Source organism: Trachypithecus francoisi, unplaced genomic scaffold, assembly GCF_009764315.1.
Source record: "Trachypithecus francoisi isolate TF-2019V2 unplaced genomic scaffold, Tfra_2.0 Lachesis_group5, whole genome shotgun sequence".
NCBI lineage: Eukaryota > Metazoa > Chordata > Mammalia > Primates > Cercopithecidae > Trachypithecus > Trachypithecus francoisi.
Window position 1 is genome coordinate 19779003 of NW_022681470.1, and position 13875 is coordinate 19792877.

A 13875-nucleotide genomic window follows, 5' to 3' on the forward strand; every position below is an offset into this window, starting at 1 on the left:
AGATACTGTTATAAGCACTCTTCATGAATTAATTATTTTAATCTTAACATTACTTACAGCCATTTTACAGATGAGAACACCTGAGACACAGAGATATTAAGTAACGTTTTGGGATTTCACAGGCTAGTAAGTGGCAGTGCGAGGATCCAAACCCAAACAGTCTAGCCCCAGAACCTGAGCTTCTAACTAAAATCCTGGAGGCAAAAATAAGAGTGTATGATAAACATAGTCTTGAACGTATAGCCATTGTCAGAATGCAGGTGATGGATTTATCAAGAAGTTAGAAGCTTGAATCCAGGACTCCTGACTTGCAAAGGACACTTTTACATTGCTGGGAGATCTAGCAATGTGCACACATGGTAATATGTTTCTGCAAATTTTGAAAAACAAAAGTATTTTAATCACCACCAGTTAAGTTTACTGTCTTTTTTAACTCTAACTTATCCTTATATTGAGTGATTTTGAAGAAGCCAGATTGTTTGGTGTAATGGGATACAGAATCAGGATGAAGGGGATGTCAAGGATGCAAAATTTATGACAAATTGAGCATTCAGAGGCAATATCAAAAAATTAAAAAATTAGAGAGCCCTTACTCTTAGGGTCAGGCAAGTGCCAATGTTAAGTTTTGAGCCTCAGGTACCTGGCTTGCCTCTCCCTAACCCTGGCCATGATGACAGGATATATTTGTGTGGTTTACAGTTCTCCTATGTAGATATGTTGTTGCTAGCCATCCAGGTATAGGAATGGCTACCACTGACATACCTATGACCCTCTGTGAGAGTCACATTGGTGTCCTCAACTATCTTACTTTCCCCAACACTAGAATGGTTCCAGTAGCAAAAGAGTAGCAGAGCTTGAGATGGGCAGAGCTGGAAGCTAGTTGGGCAATTCTTTCCATCATAAAACACCTAATATCGGCTAGTGCGGTGGCTCATGCCTGTAATCCCAACACTTTGGGAGCCTGAAGCAGTCAGAACGGTTGAGGCCACGAGTTTGAGGCCAGCCTGGCCAACATGGCGAAACCCTGTCTCTACCAAAAATAAAAAAAATTAGCGGGGTGTGGTGGCTCACACCTGTAATCCAGATACTCCAGAGGCTGAGGTGGGAGGATCACCTGAGCCTGGGAAGTCGAGGCTCCAGTGAGCCCTTGATCAGCCACTGTACTCTAGCCTGGACAAGAGTGAGACACTGTCTCAAAACGAAACAAATAGAAAAAAACACAATATTGTTAGAGAAGGTTTGACTCTCTCTACTATACCTGATCAAAACGGAAGTTCTCTCTTGTCAGAAAGGTACCTGTACTCTAAATGCAGCAGATACCGTTATAAATACACCATACATCTTTGGAGAAAAATCACATGAAATGAATGATCTGAATTCCCATGTTTGTAAGAACACGAGGCTGTAGTAGTACAACAAAAAGCAAGTTCACCTGTGTGTGAAGTAACTTCCTATTGTTCCTATAGAAAATATCTTACAAAACTGAGTAAGTCATCAAAGGGTATGCAACTGAAACATGTAAATAGTGTCATAGAAGTGTGTCAAGTAGTTTATTAAAATATCATGTCTTATGTATTTTGTTGAAGTTTATGGTGTTTATTAGCCTTTTAAAATTTGTAACTTACTGTGATGCATTTCTCATTCTAAACATTTGTTTTTGTATCTAATTTTCTATTCCTTTTTTTTTTTTTTTGAGACGGAGTCTCGCTCTGTCGCTCAGGCTGGAGTGCAGTGGCCGGATCTCAGCTCACTGCAAGCTCCGCCTCCCGGGTTTACGCCATTCTCCTGCCTCAGCCTCCCGAGTAGCTGGGACTACAGGCGCCCGCCACCTCGCCAGGCTAGTTTTTTGTATTTTTTTAGTAGAGACGGGGTTTCACCGGGTTAGCCAGGATGGTCTCGATCTCCTGAGCTCGTGATCCGCCCGTCTCGGCCTCCCAAAGTGCTGGGATTACAGGCTTGAGCCACCACGCCCGGCCTAATTTTCTATTCTTAATTTTGTATTTTTTTTTTTTTCTTAGTGAAGTCTCACAAATGTGAGAAGCCTCAGGCCCTACAAAACTTGGCTTTGCTCCTCCATGTGGCCAGCTGTCAGTTTTTGTGTCCTGTGCCTCCCCACCTTGCTTTTCCACCGTCTTATGCTGAATATCATCCCATGCCCACTCATCTGGGCCCATTTTTCTGGACACAACTTAATCAGCTCCCTGCATCCTTATCTAAAATGCCGGAAACTAATGTTTGCCCTATTCATGAGACTCTTCTGTAGACAACATAGGAAATCAGACCCCACGCCAAACAGTTGGGTATTTCATCCAAGTCCAAGAGCAGGAAGATGACAGAATGCCTACCACCGTCGCGGGCTACAAGAAGCCCTTCAAGGTGTGTGGGCTCAAGTTGTATGATATATTTGTTTATTTGCTTATTGTCTGTCTCCTCTTATAAGCTCCATGAAATAAGAAACTTTATGTTGCTCATTCCTGTATCCCACACTTAGAAGCACGTGGGGCAAGTAATAGGTGCTTAATAAATACTTAAGCAGTGGTAAATATGTAAGTCAAAGTAAAACATGTTTTGAACTTGACAGTTCTGTAAAAAAAAAAAAAGAAAGAAGAAGAATGTAAAACATGGACTCTCAAAACATGGACAGTTGTATTTTTATGCTTTCATAAAATGTTTTTAGAAAGAATGAAGGAAATTTGACCACTTCTTGCAGCTATTAATATAAAACCATGTCTTTGCTCAGTTTCAAGACAAAAAATGCATTACACCTCATGTATTCCCATTTGATTTTTCACCAAGGCAGTGCAATGCCTTCCTTCATTGTGCCGTGGGCCTAGAAAATTCTGAAAACTGGGTGCAGATTTTCCGTTCTTAAGATCTGGTCTCTCTGAGGCCCTCCAGCCCAGCTGTGAGCATTCATCCCCCTACCTACCCCCAACACCTCCTCCAGGACTTCCAGCAACCCAGCCCTGGGCCCCCAACAATACGTCAGAGAAGGTGTCCTCCTCGAACTACAGGTCTGTAACCCCTTCCTCCTCCCGTGAGCTTGCTCTTTCTCTGCTTAGGTGTCACCTCCTCCAAGAATGTTTATTTTTGTGCCTAATTTTCTATACTTAATTTTGTGTTCTTTTTCTTAATGAAGTCCTCAAAATGTGATAAGCTTCAGGCCCTACAAAACTTGGTTTTGCTTCTCCATCTGGCCATCTGTCCGTTTTTGTGTTCCATAGCCTCACTCTCTTGCTTTACCCCTTTTTATGTTGAACTGCCCCACACCCACTCATTTGGGCCCATCTTTCTGGGCTCGACTTAATCAGCCCCCCACAGCCTTATCTAAAATGCTTGGAACTAACGCTTGCCATATAAGAATCTTTTATAGGCAACGTAGGAAAGCAGGCTCCCACACCAAACAGATTGGTGTTTCATCCAAGTCCAGAAATGTTCCCTGACCCCTTATGTGGATATATTTGTGCTTGTCCCTATCACAGCCCTTATCTAGTGAAATCATCTACTGATTATACAGCACCAACCTTGCTCATAATCCCCTAAAAGGGAGGATCCCCAGTTCACAAAACTCTTCCCCCCAGCACAGTATTAATATGTTTTCTAGGACTTTTTCCATCAAGTTATTTTAACTGTCCCACTAGCAAATAATTAATAGTGAATTTGTAGTTTTTTACTAAAATGGTAAAAAAAAAAAAAAAAAGGTCCTAATAGACTTTCCACTGTGTACCTGTCACTGTTGTATCTTTTGATATATTTAAGAAATAAATAAATTTGTATCTGCTTAACATATTCCTTGCCAGGTGTCATTGTCATCATCATATTAAACATAAAGCTGTTTTTCCTGCTATTGATAACATTTCACCGTTTACTGAGTACCGAATCAGAACAGCATGGTTTTTTTTGGATCTTTCATTTTAGCAGGTCATATAACTCTGTGTGTTCATTTACTCTTTAAACGGTAACCCTTTGCCTTGGACACATTAATCTGATTTCTTTCCTTCAGCAGCGCCCTAGTTTTTTTAAATACCCTATAAGAGGACATCAGAAGAATACTTTTCTAAAACTGGAGATTCTAAGCTGGGTTGTCTATTGCCAACATGGCTGTCTGCTCCCAGAATTCCCTTCTTTGTATGGTTCTGGGCTAAAGTTGTCCAGATACATGATTCTCAGAATTGAGAAGACTGAAGGCAAGTGGAGGAGGGTCATATGGTCAAACATGCCAGTGGATGGACACAGCACGCCCTCACTAGCCTCCCGCTTTGCAGTGATATCAGCTCACTGCTGGCTCTGCTGACCCAGAGCAGCCCTCAGTTCTTACCCAGCTCCTGGGCCCCAAAGAGGCTGCAGTCCCTATACCTCATGCCTCAAGCTTCCCTTCCACAGCCTCCTAGGGGCCACATCTGCATAACTTACTATTGGCTTTTCTCCAAGTTCCCATCAGTAAGTACCCTGCACAAGGGTTTTAGCTGGACAAGGTTAGGCACTGTTTCCCTCTGAACTTCCCCAGCAGTTCCTGAACTCATGAAAGCTCCCCTTCCTTAACCCTGTACCTTGGTGTGGCTCTGATTTCCTGACTGGGCCCTGACCAATAGTTTCTTTTTTTCCACTGGGGATGTCATCCTAGGAAAAAAAAAAAAAAAACGACAAGGAAAATGTCTTGACATGTTTCACTAGAGAAGGTGGGGAAATCACATAAATGTCACCAAAGCACCAAATGGGCCACCAGTGGCTCCTTTCAGGAATCACAAACATCAGGTAGTGTCAAAATCAGGGCTCAGACCACACGGTTGGATGTGCTGATACTAGTTTCCCTGCCTCCAGAAGTCCTTTTATCACCTGCCATCACCTTGTTGATAACTAGAATGGATAAATTAAGCTCTCCCATTGGTATTATGAAAGTTTAAGATGTAAAAATCAATCCTTATTTTTGACCGTAAAAATTATTTCTCAAACTGTTTATGTTGTTTTATACTAGTCAGATTAGGCTGTGCTATGCTGCAGTAATAAGTGAACTCAAAATTTCAATGTCTAGAAACATAGGAGTTAATTTTTTGATCATGCAAAATTCACAGCGGACTTAGTAGCTCTCCAAGGCAGCTCCCTTTCAAGTGAAGACTCAAGAATGCAGTCTTCTTGCATCTTGTAACTGTGCCACCTGTGACCCTCATTTCTGTGTGTGCGTACCTTGCATTTCTATACATGAACGTGTGCATTCTTGTCTGTATATGTATCTATGCATTTCTATGAGTGAACACATGGATTTCTGTGGGTGAACAAATGCGTATAATGGCAATTTTATAAGAGCTCAAAACTAAAAACCATATAAATGTCTAAAACAGTAAAATGGATGAGTTAGTTTGGAAATTCATGATATACTACTATTCAGTCAAGAAAATGAGTGAACATACAAGAGTAAATCTCATCAACTAAATGAGAAGTGAAAGAAGCCAGACACAAAAGAGTATAAACTATCTTATTTGATTTATATAAAGTTTAGAAATGGCCAAAACTTGACCGGGCGTGGTGGCTCACACCTGTAATCCCAGCACTTTGAGAGGCCCAGGCGGGTGGATCACGAGGTCAGGAGCTCCAGAACAGCCTGGCCAATATGATGAAACTCCGACTCTACTAAAAATACAAAAATTAGCCCAGCATGGTGGTGCACGCCTGTAGCCCCAGCTACTTGGGCGACTGAGGCAGAAGAATCGCTTGAACCCGGGAGGCGGAGTTTGCAGTGAGGCAAGATTGCGTCACTGCACTCCAGCCTGGGCCACAAAGGAAGACTCCGTCTCAAAAAAAAAAAAAAAGAAAAGAAAAGAAATTGACAAAACTCATCAGTCATCAGTGCTAGATGTCAGAGAAATTGAGGGCAATTGGTACATTCAGGAAGGAAAGGGGTCATGGGAAGCTTCTATTTCTTGATCTGAGTGATGATTTTATAGGTGTGCACTGTACAGTAATTATTGGCCATATATTCATTTCATTCACTTTTGTGAATCGTGTTATATTTTAAAGTTTTAAAGATTAAACAAATTCAAACATGTAAATCATATTAAATAGAACTCATGGTTATTTGCATTCCAAAGAACTGTTTGCTTTAGCCTAGAACGGTGCTAATTACATATTGTACACTTTTTGAATTCAATAACACTCTTATAAAATTTAAATGTGATTTGAGTACCAAAGTCCTATTTATACAAAGCTTTTCCAGGAACATGAGTACTGCACATCATTTACATCTCTAATATTTATTTTTAATGGGAGTATCATCTTCCACCAGGGCTATTTATGTGTTTTAATATTTTAACTAACTGAACTGGTTCTGCAGAATTATCACAAGAAATAAATGGCAATTTATATGCATAAGTTCTGGAAGAAAAGTGAAAGCACCAGGGAGGGCCCTTAGAGGGATGGCAGGTAAATTTGCCTAGAGGAGAAAGGCTAGACTCGCTGCTAACGTGGAAAACAAATGCTATTCTAGGCAGGCTGAGCTACACTGGTGGCACCTTTCCCGCATTAGTCTTGGTTTATTGATGAGAAAGGCTATCTCCATTCCCTGGGACCTGGAGCTGCTATAGCAATCCCAATTGGTCTTCCCAGCTGTCTGACCCTCCCTTTGGATAGAAAAGCCTCCTTCCCAGACCTTCAGAGAAACTGGTATGTTTCCAACTTCCCTCCCCAAAGACACATCACAGAAACTCCCCAGGCCAAACGTTCCCCAGCTGCCCAAATTCTCAAAGATGATAAGAACTCATTAGAAACCTCTCTTAGCTATTGCAAAACTATGATCTCCCCTAATTGTTCAGTCACCCTGAAGATAAGAACTAGCCATGTAATCATTTCTCCACCACCATAATCACCCTGGTCAGCAATTCTAGAATCATGAGACTGTCCTACTTCCCTCCAGAAACTGCAGCCCTCTCCCTTTTCTAGCTCTTCCAGGCTGAGCACATGAGCACTCCCACAGCCCTACAATGGGAAGAAGAAAGGTATTTTCATATATTCTGGTAGTTGTCAAAATTCATCGCTGAATTTGCAATAACAATATGACATTCCAAATGTCATGTAAATCTGCTTGTCAGTCTGAGAAGAAACGAACCTGAGCAACATGGTAAAACCCCGTCTCTACAAAAAAAAAATACAAAAATTAGCTGGGCATGGGATCAGGTACCTGTGGCCCCAGCTACTCAGGAGGCTGAGGTGGGAGGATTACCTTAGCTCAGGAGACAGAGAGGTTGCAGTGAGCCGAGATTGTGCCACTGTACTTCAGCCTGGGCAACAGAGCAAAACACTGTCACAGAAAAAAAAAAAAGAGACAGAAGAAATGAGCGTCTACTGTATCAAGAAGCCTGTTTTCTCTATCATATGCATCCTAGAAGAATGTATTGAAAGGTAAATACTTATTCTACTGTTGAAATCTTTAAAGGAATTTGATTTTAGAAGAGCAGAGGTGTAGTCATCAGCTACATTATTTAATGGACCCATCTGACTCATGAACTTAGTGTGAACAATAGTGATCAACACAGACATGCTTAGAGTGTCAAGGAGTTGACAATTCTAGTAAAAAAGAAGATAACTGTAAAATATCTATAATGCAAGACAGTGTATGGTGAGGGCAATGGGATGTGCAAAGTGCAATAGAAAGTCAGAAGATGCCTAAGCACAGAGTTCTGGATGGGGACGCAATCAACCCTACTCTGACCCAGGTGAGAAGACTTTAGCACAATCTTGGGTCCAAAAAGACCCTCCTCCCCCTCATCTTCCAGGTGATCACAAATCTACAACAAATTATAACCACATTGATTGTACATACATTGTCATATTTAATCCTCACAAAATCTAAACATGTGCTATTATTCCCCCAATTTTATAGATTAGAAGATGGCAGCTGAGAGAAATTAAGTTTCCTAACAGAATCAGGACTCAATCTCTGAGGCAGAGATTTTTTTTTTTGGAGACAGAGTGTCACTCTCTTGGTCAGGCTAGATTGCAGTGGCGCGATCTCAGCTCACTGCAACCTCTGGCTCCCGAGTTCAAGCGATTCTCCTGCCTCAGCCTCCTGAGTAGCTGCGATTACAGGCGCATGCCACCATGCCCAGCTAATTTTTGTATTTTTAATAAAGACAGGGTTTCACCATGTTGATCATGGCTGAGTCTTGAACTCCTGACCTCGTGATCCACCCACCTTGGCCTCCCAAAGTGCTGGGATTATAGACTTGAGCCACTGTGCCTGGCCTTAGAGCAGAGATTTTTACCATACCCTATAACCATTCCATCAAACCATTAGCCTTACACAAGACAACAGAGCAATGACATTGTTTTAATAAGTTTGTACTGATAACCTTTAGCAACATGGTCACTGGACAGAACAACAGTGTAGCACCCTTGATCACTAATTCAGTCTGAGGTACACGATACACACGTGTACGTACGGACCGGTAGTGAAAGACAAAGGAAACACTCCAAGGTTTTCCGGTGTCTATTAGGAGTGTGTATGTTAGGAGTGTGCATAAATAATAAAACGTCAGGAGGAAGGAGAAAAAAAGAGAGAGGAAACCCATGATAATTTGGAAGTTTTTAAAAGTTTTTAAAACTCTTCCTATTACCTATTATTTATATTTATTAAGATAGTAAGAAGATTGTAAAGGGACCTTAAGTAGTTAAGAAGTAGAATATTATACCCCATTGAAACATCATTTTTATGCATGTGCCTGCTGATTTGAAATCAATTTTTATTTACTCACTAAAGTAATTTTGTGAACATTGATTGAGTCCCTTTATTAACTCCAAGATTCGTTAAACAATCAACTACTTTATATTTAAAATTTGTTTTCTCCAATTCTAAAATTTTATTAATTCAGATGGCTTTCTAATTGGTCAAAATTTGAAAGTCTTACATTGCATTAAAAATATTTTATAGTTGTGGCTGTCTATAGTCATGGACGGCAGCATCCTTAGGATTCATTAGGCAAAGACCATGGAAAGGCCTGTCTAGATCTAAAGGTGCTGCCATCGTTCTGCCCACGGTGCTCAGCCCCTGGGGAAGTGCTCTGCTCTTTGGCGCTCTCACAACCTTTGGATGGCGTCCCTTGTTGCTGCTCTCATGGGCTCTGTGGGCCACAGAGGCTCAAGGGAGATGCTCAGGGTTGCTCATCACTAGTCCCATTGAGAGGCTGCAAAAGCCCAGTGGGAGGGTGCTGTGGCCAGAGGCCCCAGGACTGCAGCATCCACACAGCCATCTGTGTTTTGGAACTGAATCCCAGACCTCTGTACTTCTAAAGGATAGCAGAGAATGAGCTTTGGGAACCACTGAGTAAAAAATTCCTCTGGGCTATTCCTTCCTAGGAATATAGAGGAAGCCCAAATGTTCTTGGGCTGAAGTTCCTGTAAATTTTGAAACTTTGTCCTTTGGGACTCTAGGGTGCAGAGTGAATTCCTGCAGCATATTCCAAGAGGACACCTTCAAATTAATTAATCTGAAATAGCTCAGAAGATGAGTATGAACAACAGGAAGGATTTTGTCAAATAAAAAATACCAATTTTCTTTTCCTTTTGTTCCTATTACTGTAGTCTTGAGAGAAAAATAAAATAAAATAAATAAATGTCAGAGAAAGACTGCCAGGCAAGAAAGAAGTCAAGGACAAGTAAGTGACTTTGTTCTGTTCTGGGAAAGAAAGTGAAGCAGATCAATTTGTGTGGAAGGCCTTCTGTGTATCAGTGGGTGTCTTTACCGCCTGTAAGGGTGGAGACCCGCATAACGAAAGAGCACCCATGCCACACCTTTAGCATAAGGAAAACGTTCACCTGCCTGTAGGCCAGAACTTCAAAAGCAACACTTATGGGATAGAACGTTTTCAGGGTACAAAATTTCAATTAGGCGGGAAGAATAAGTTTTAGAGATCCATCATACAGCTTGGTGACTATAATTAATAATCATGTATTGTATACTTGAAAATGGCTAAAGAGTAGCTCTTAAATGTTCTCACCTTGCTGGGCCTGGTGACTCATGCCTGTAATTCCAGCACTTTGGGAGGCTGAGGTGGAAGGATCACTTGAGCCCATGAGTTGGGGACTAGCCAAGGCAACATAGCAAGATTCCATTTCTACAAAAAAAAAAATTCTTACCAAAAAGAAAGGTAAGTATGTGAGGTGATGAGTATGTTAATTAGCTTGACAATAATGATTGTGGTAATCATGTCATTTGTAAACATGTATCAAGCCATCACATTGTATATTATAAATAGGATTTTTTATTTATCAGTTATACCTTAATAAACCAGGGGGGAACACAATAACTTTTTTAAGCCACTGTGGGTTTACCCTTTCTTCTCAGACAGTAGGACTCTTCCATCTAAATAAGATAGATTGTGTAGCAGGAATTGCATTAATTTGCTCATGCAGCAAATATTTATTAAGCACCCACTACATGTGAGGCCGAGAGTAGTTGGGTACATCAATAAGCACACAGACACTCCAAGAAACTGATGTTTCAGTGCAACATTCAAAATAAGTAAATGATGTAACATATTCCAGGATGACTGTCATACAGATGAAAAAAAACAGGGAGGAAGGTGCTCATGGAAGGCCTCATGCAGGTCATATTTGAGTAAAGACTTTGGAAGAAGCAAGAGAGCAAGTCCCGTGGGTGTCTAAGAAAGAGCATTCCAGGCGAATGGAACATCGAAGGCAAAAACAGCAATTGATTGCGTGTTGGAGAAGCAGCAAGGAGCCTAGTGAACCTAACGAGGCAGTAGGTGAGGCCATAGAAGAAAAGAAAAAAGGCAAAAATGTATGTAGGTCAAGGTAAAGATGGTGTAAATTCTGCGGAAGCCTGGGAGCCATTGGAATGTGTGGTAGGAGTTATTCAGAAATTATTTTAGGCAGATAGAGAGGAAAAGTTTTCATTTCTTTTAAAGCAGCTCCAAAAACGTTTCTCGTAAAGGCCCCACTTGTAAAGGCCGGGCTATTAGAGCCTGATGGCAACCTTTGATATGCAAATGCAGGCCATTAGAAACTGGGTCCACCCAAACATGGCGATTCCCACAGCCTCCTTGGCCTTGCCCCACATGTGCCTGGCAGCATGGCCACTCCCACATATCCTCACGTGTGTAGAACTTCGTGGTGTCCAGCATTTGCATATTAAAAGGCTAGGGTAGGAGGGCCAGTTTTTTCAGGGGCTGCGTGAATGACATGATGGGTCAAACCAGCTCTGAGTCCTATGCAAATTAGAGACTGCTTCCTCCAGCCTCTATATATTCATGGCTGGTTTCCACCCCACTTAGGGTCTCCTCTCCTGGCTTTGGAGCCCCCTCCCTCTGTCTCTGTACTTCTTCCTTCTGTCTTCTTTCTTTCTTGCCTACTAAACTCTCCACTCCTTAAAACCACTCCACGAGTGTCCGTGTCATTTTATCTAAATTGACATGAGGACCAAGAACACTGGTGTTCCTCCAGTCATCGTAGCGGTATCAAATAGAGCTGAGTAGTAGCATCATCTAACTCAGGCTGCCAGATAGAAAGAGATAACTAGGGAAGGGGAATGGAGAGAGGGGCTGGGACCAGGAGTAGCAGAGGTGGTGGTGCAAAGAGGTTGGGTTTTGAACATGCCTTAAAGGTAGACACAGTATGATACACCTAGAGCATTGGGTCTTGAGTTTACCTGTACAAGAGAAGGCCAGGGGCTGGGCATACTGGCTCATGCCTGTAATCTCAGCACTTTGGGAGGCCGAGGTGGGCAGATCACGAAGTCAGGAGATCGAGACCATCCTGGCCAACATGGTGAAACCCTGTCTCTACTAAAAACAGAAAAATTAGCCGGGAGTGGTGGCACACACCTGTAGTCCCAGCTACTCGGGAGGCTGAGGCAGGAGAATTGCTTGAACCCGGGAGGCAGAGGTTGTGGTGAGCTGAGATCGCACCACTGTACTCCAGCCTGCCGACAGAGCAAGACTCCATCTCAAAAAAAAAAAGGAGATCAGGATAACTCCATGGATGGCTGGACAAACCGAACTCATCATTGACTGAGAAAAGGAAGATTCCAGCAAATGGCAGATCTGGGGAGAAAGAGTAGGAATTCAGTTTGTACATACGAAGTTTGAGTTGCCTAGGAGATGTCCAAGAGGAAATATTGGGCCGACAACTGAGCATACAACTCTGGAGTTCCAAGGGAGGTGCTGGTGAGAGGTGTAAGTTCAGAGTTTCATCAGCATATGGATGAAGGATGACAGGGCCTAGGAGTGGGTAAAGACCAAGGAAAGAAGAGGCCCAAGGACTGAGCTCTGAGGACTCCCTTGTTAAAGGAAAATAACAGACATGTTAAGAGCTGGAAAGTATTAAGTGAGGCTGAATATCAGACACTGGGAAGGAAGAAATAGAAAAGCTAGCTGCCAAAAACTCTGCCTGTAGGAATAAAAGCTTATCTACTCAGGTACCTAGCACCTTACCACAGTTAGTCATTTAGCCTATCTGAACTTAAAACAATTCTTGTTTCCTTTGTTTACAGTGTGGCCAGTAATAAATTTGACACAGCACTGTAGCCACCCTATTGTAAGGGCACCAGGCTCTGCCTATTTGCCAACAAATTATTTCGTTGTTTTCTAGTGCTGGGTTGGATTTCAGTGAAAGAAGTCGAAACTACGGTGGAAAACAAAGGCCGGGCGTGGTGGCTCATACCTGTAACCCCAGCACTTTGGGAGGCTGAGGCGGGTGGGTCACCTGAGGTCAGGAGTTCGAGGCCAACCTGGCCAACATGGCGAAGCCATTTTTGTACTAAAAATACAATACAATTTTACTAAAAATACTAAAAATACAAAATTAGTGCATGCCTGTAATCCCAGCTACTTAGGAGGCTGAGGGAGGAGAATCTCTTGAACCTGGGTGGCGGAGATTGCAGTGAGCTGAGATCGTGCCATTGCACTCCAGCTTGGGCAACCAGAGCGAAACTCCATCTCAAAACAAAGCAAAACAAAACAAAAGTCTGGGTAGTCATGGGGTTGTGTCCTCAGGATACAGCCCTGAACCAAACAGTCCGGTTTTCTTTGTCCAGCACACCCACTGGATCTGGTTGTGTCAGTAAACAGACTTGCCCGGAGTTAGTTTTGCCTGATAAGGCGCACGTGTTTTCCAAGCTTATTAGAACCAAAGGGACAAGGGCTCGGCTTTGACTAATAATGAAACTGTAGTCATCTATTTCCTTTTAAAAAGTATTAAAATATCTTGATTCTTCTTTAGAAAGAAAAATATTCTCTTGAGTCCTCTAAATCATGAGTGAAGCTCTTATAGTTACTGTTTCAAAAGACAAGGTGACAAACTCTATTTTTTATTTTATTTTATTTTATTTTGTGATAGAGTCTCTGTTGTCCAGGCTGGATGCAGTGGCACCATCTCGGCTCACTGCAACCTTCACCTCCCAGGTTCAAGTGATTCTCCTGCTTCAGCCTCCCGAGTAGCTGGGATTATAGGCACCTGCCACCATGCCAGGTTAGTTTTTGTATTTTTAGTAGAGACGGGGTTTCACCATGTTGGCCAGGCTGGTCTCAAACTCCTGACCTCAAGTGATCCACCCACCTCGGCCTCCCAAAGTGCTGGGATTACAAGCTGAGCCACCATGCTGCCCCCAAGGTGATAAATTCTAAGCCAACAGTGGGAGTTCAGAGACCAGACATCACCAGGGAGGCAACTGCTGTGCAAACCTGGGAAGGCTGTGGAGATTTCCTTAGAGGAAAGCACTGGTTAATATTTATTATTTCCCTGGGACCAGAGGTGGGAGATGACTTCGTGGTCAGAGGAGCCTACATGTGATCCTGATAGTGCCACCTGCCTGTGCAAGTCATTTTATTTATCGGACCTCAAATCCCCTCATCTGTAAAATTAGTTTGC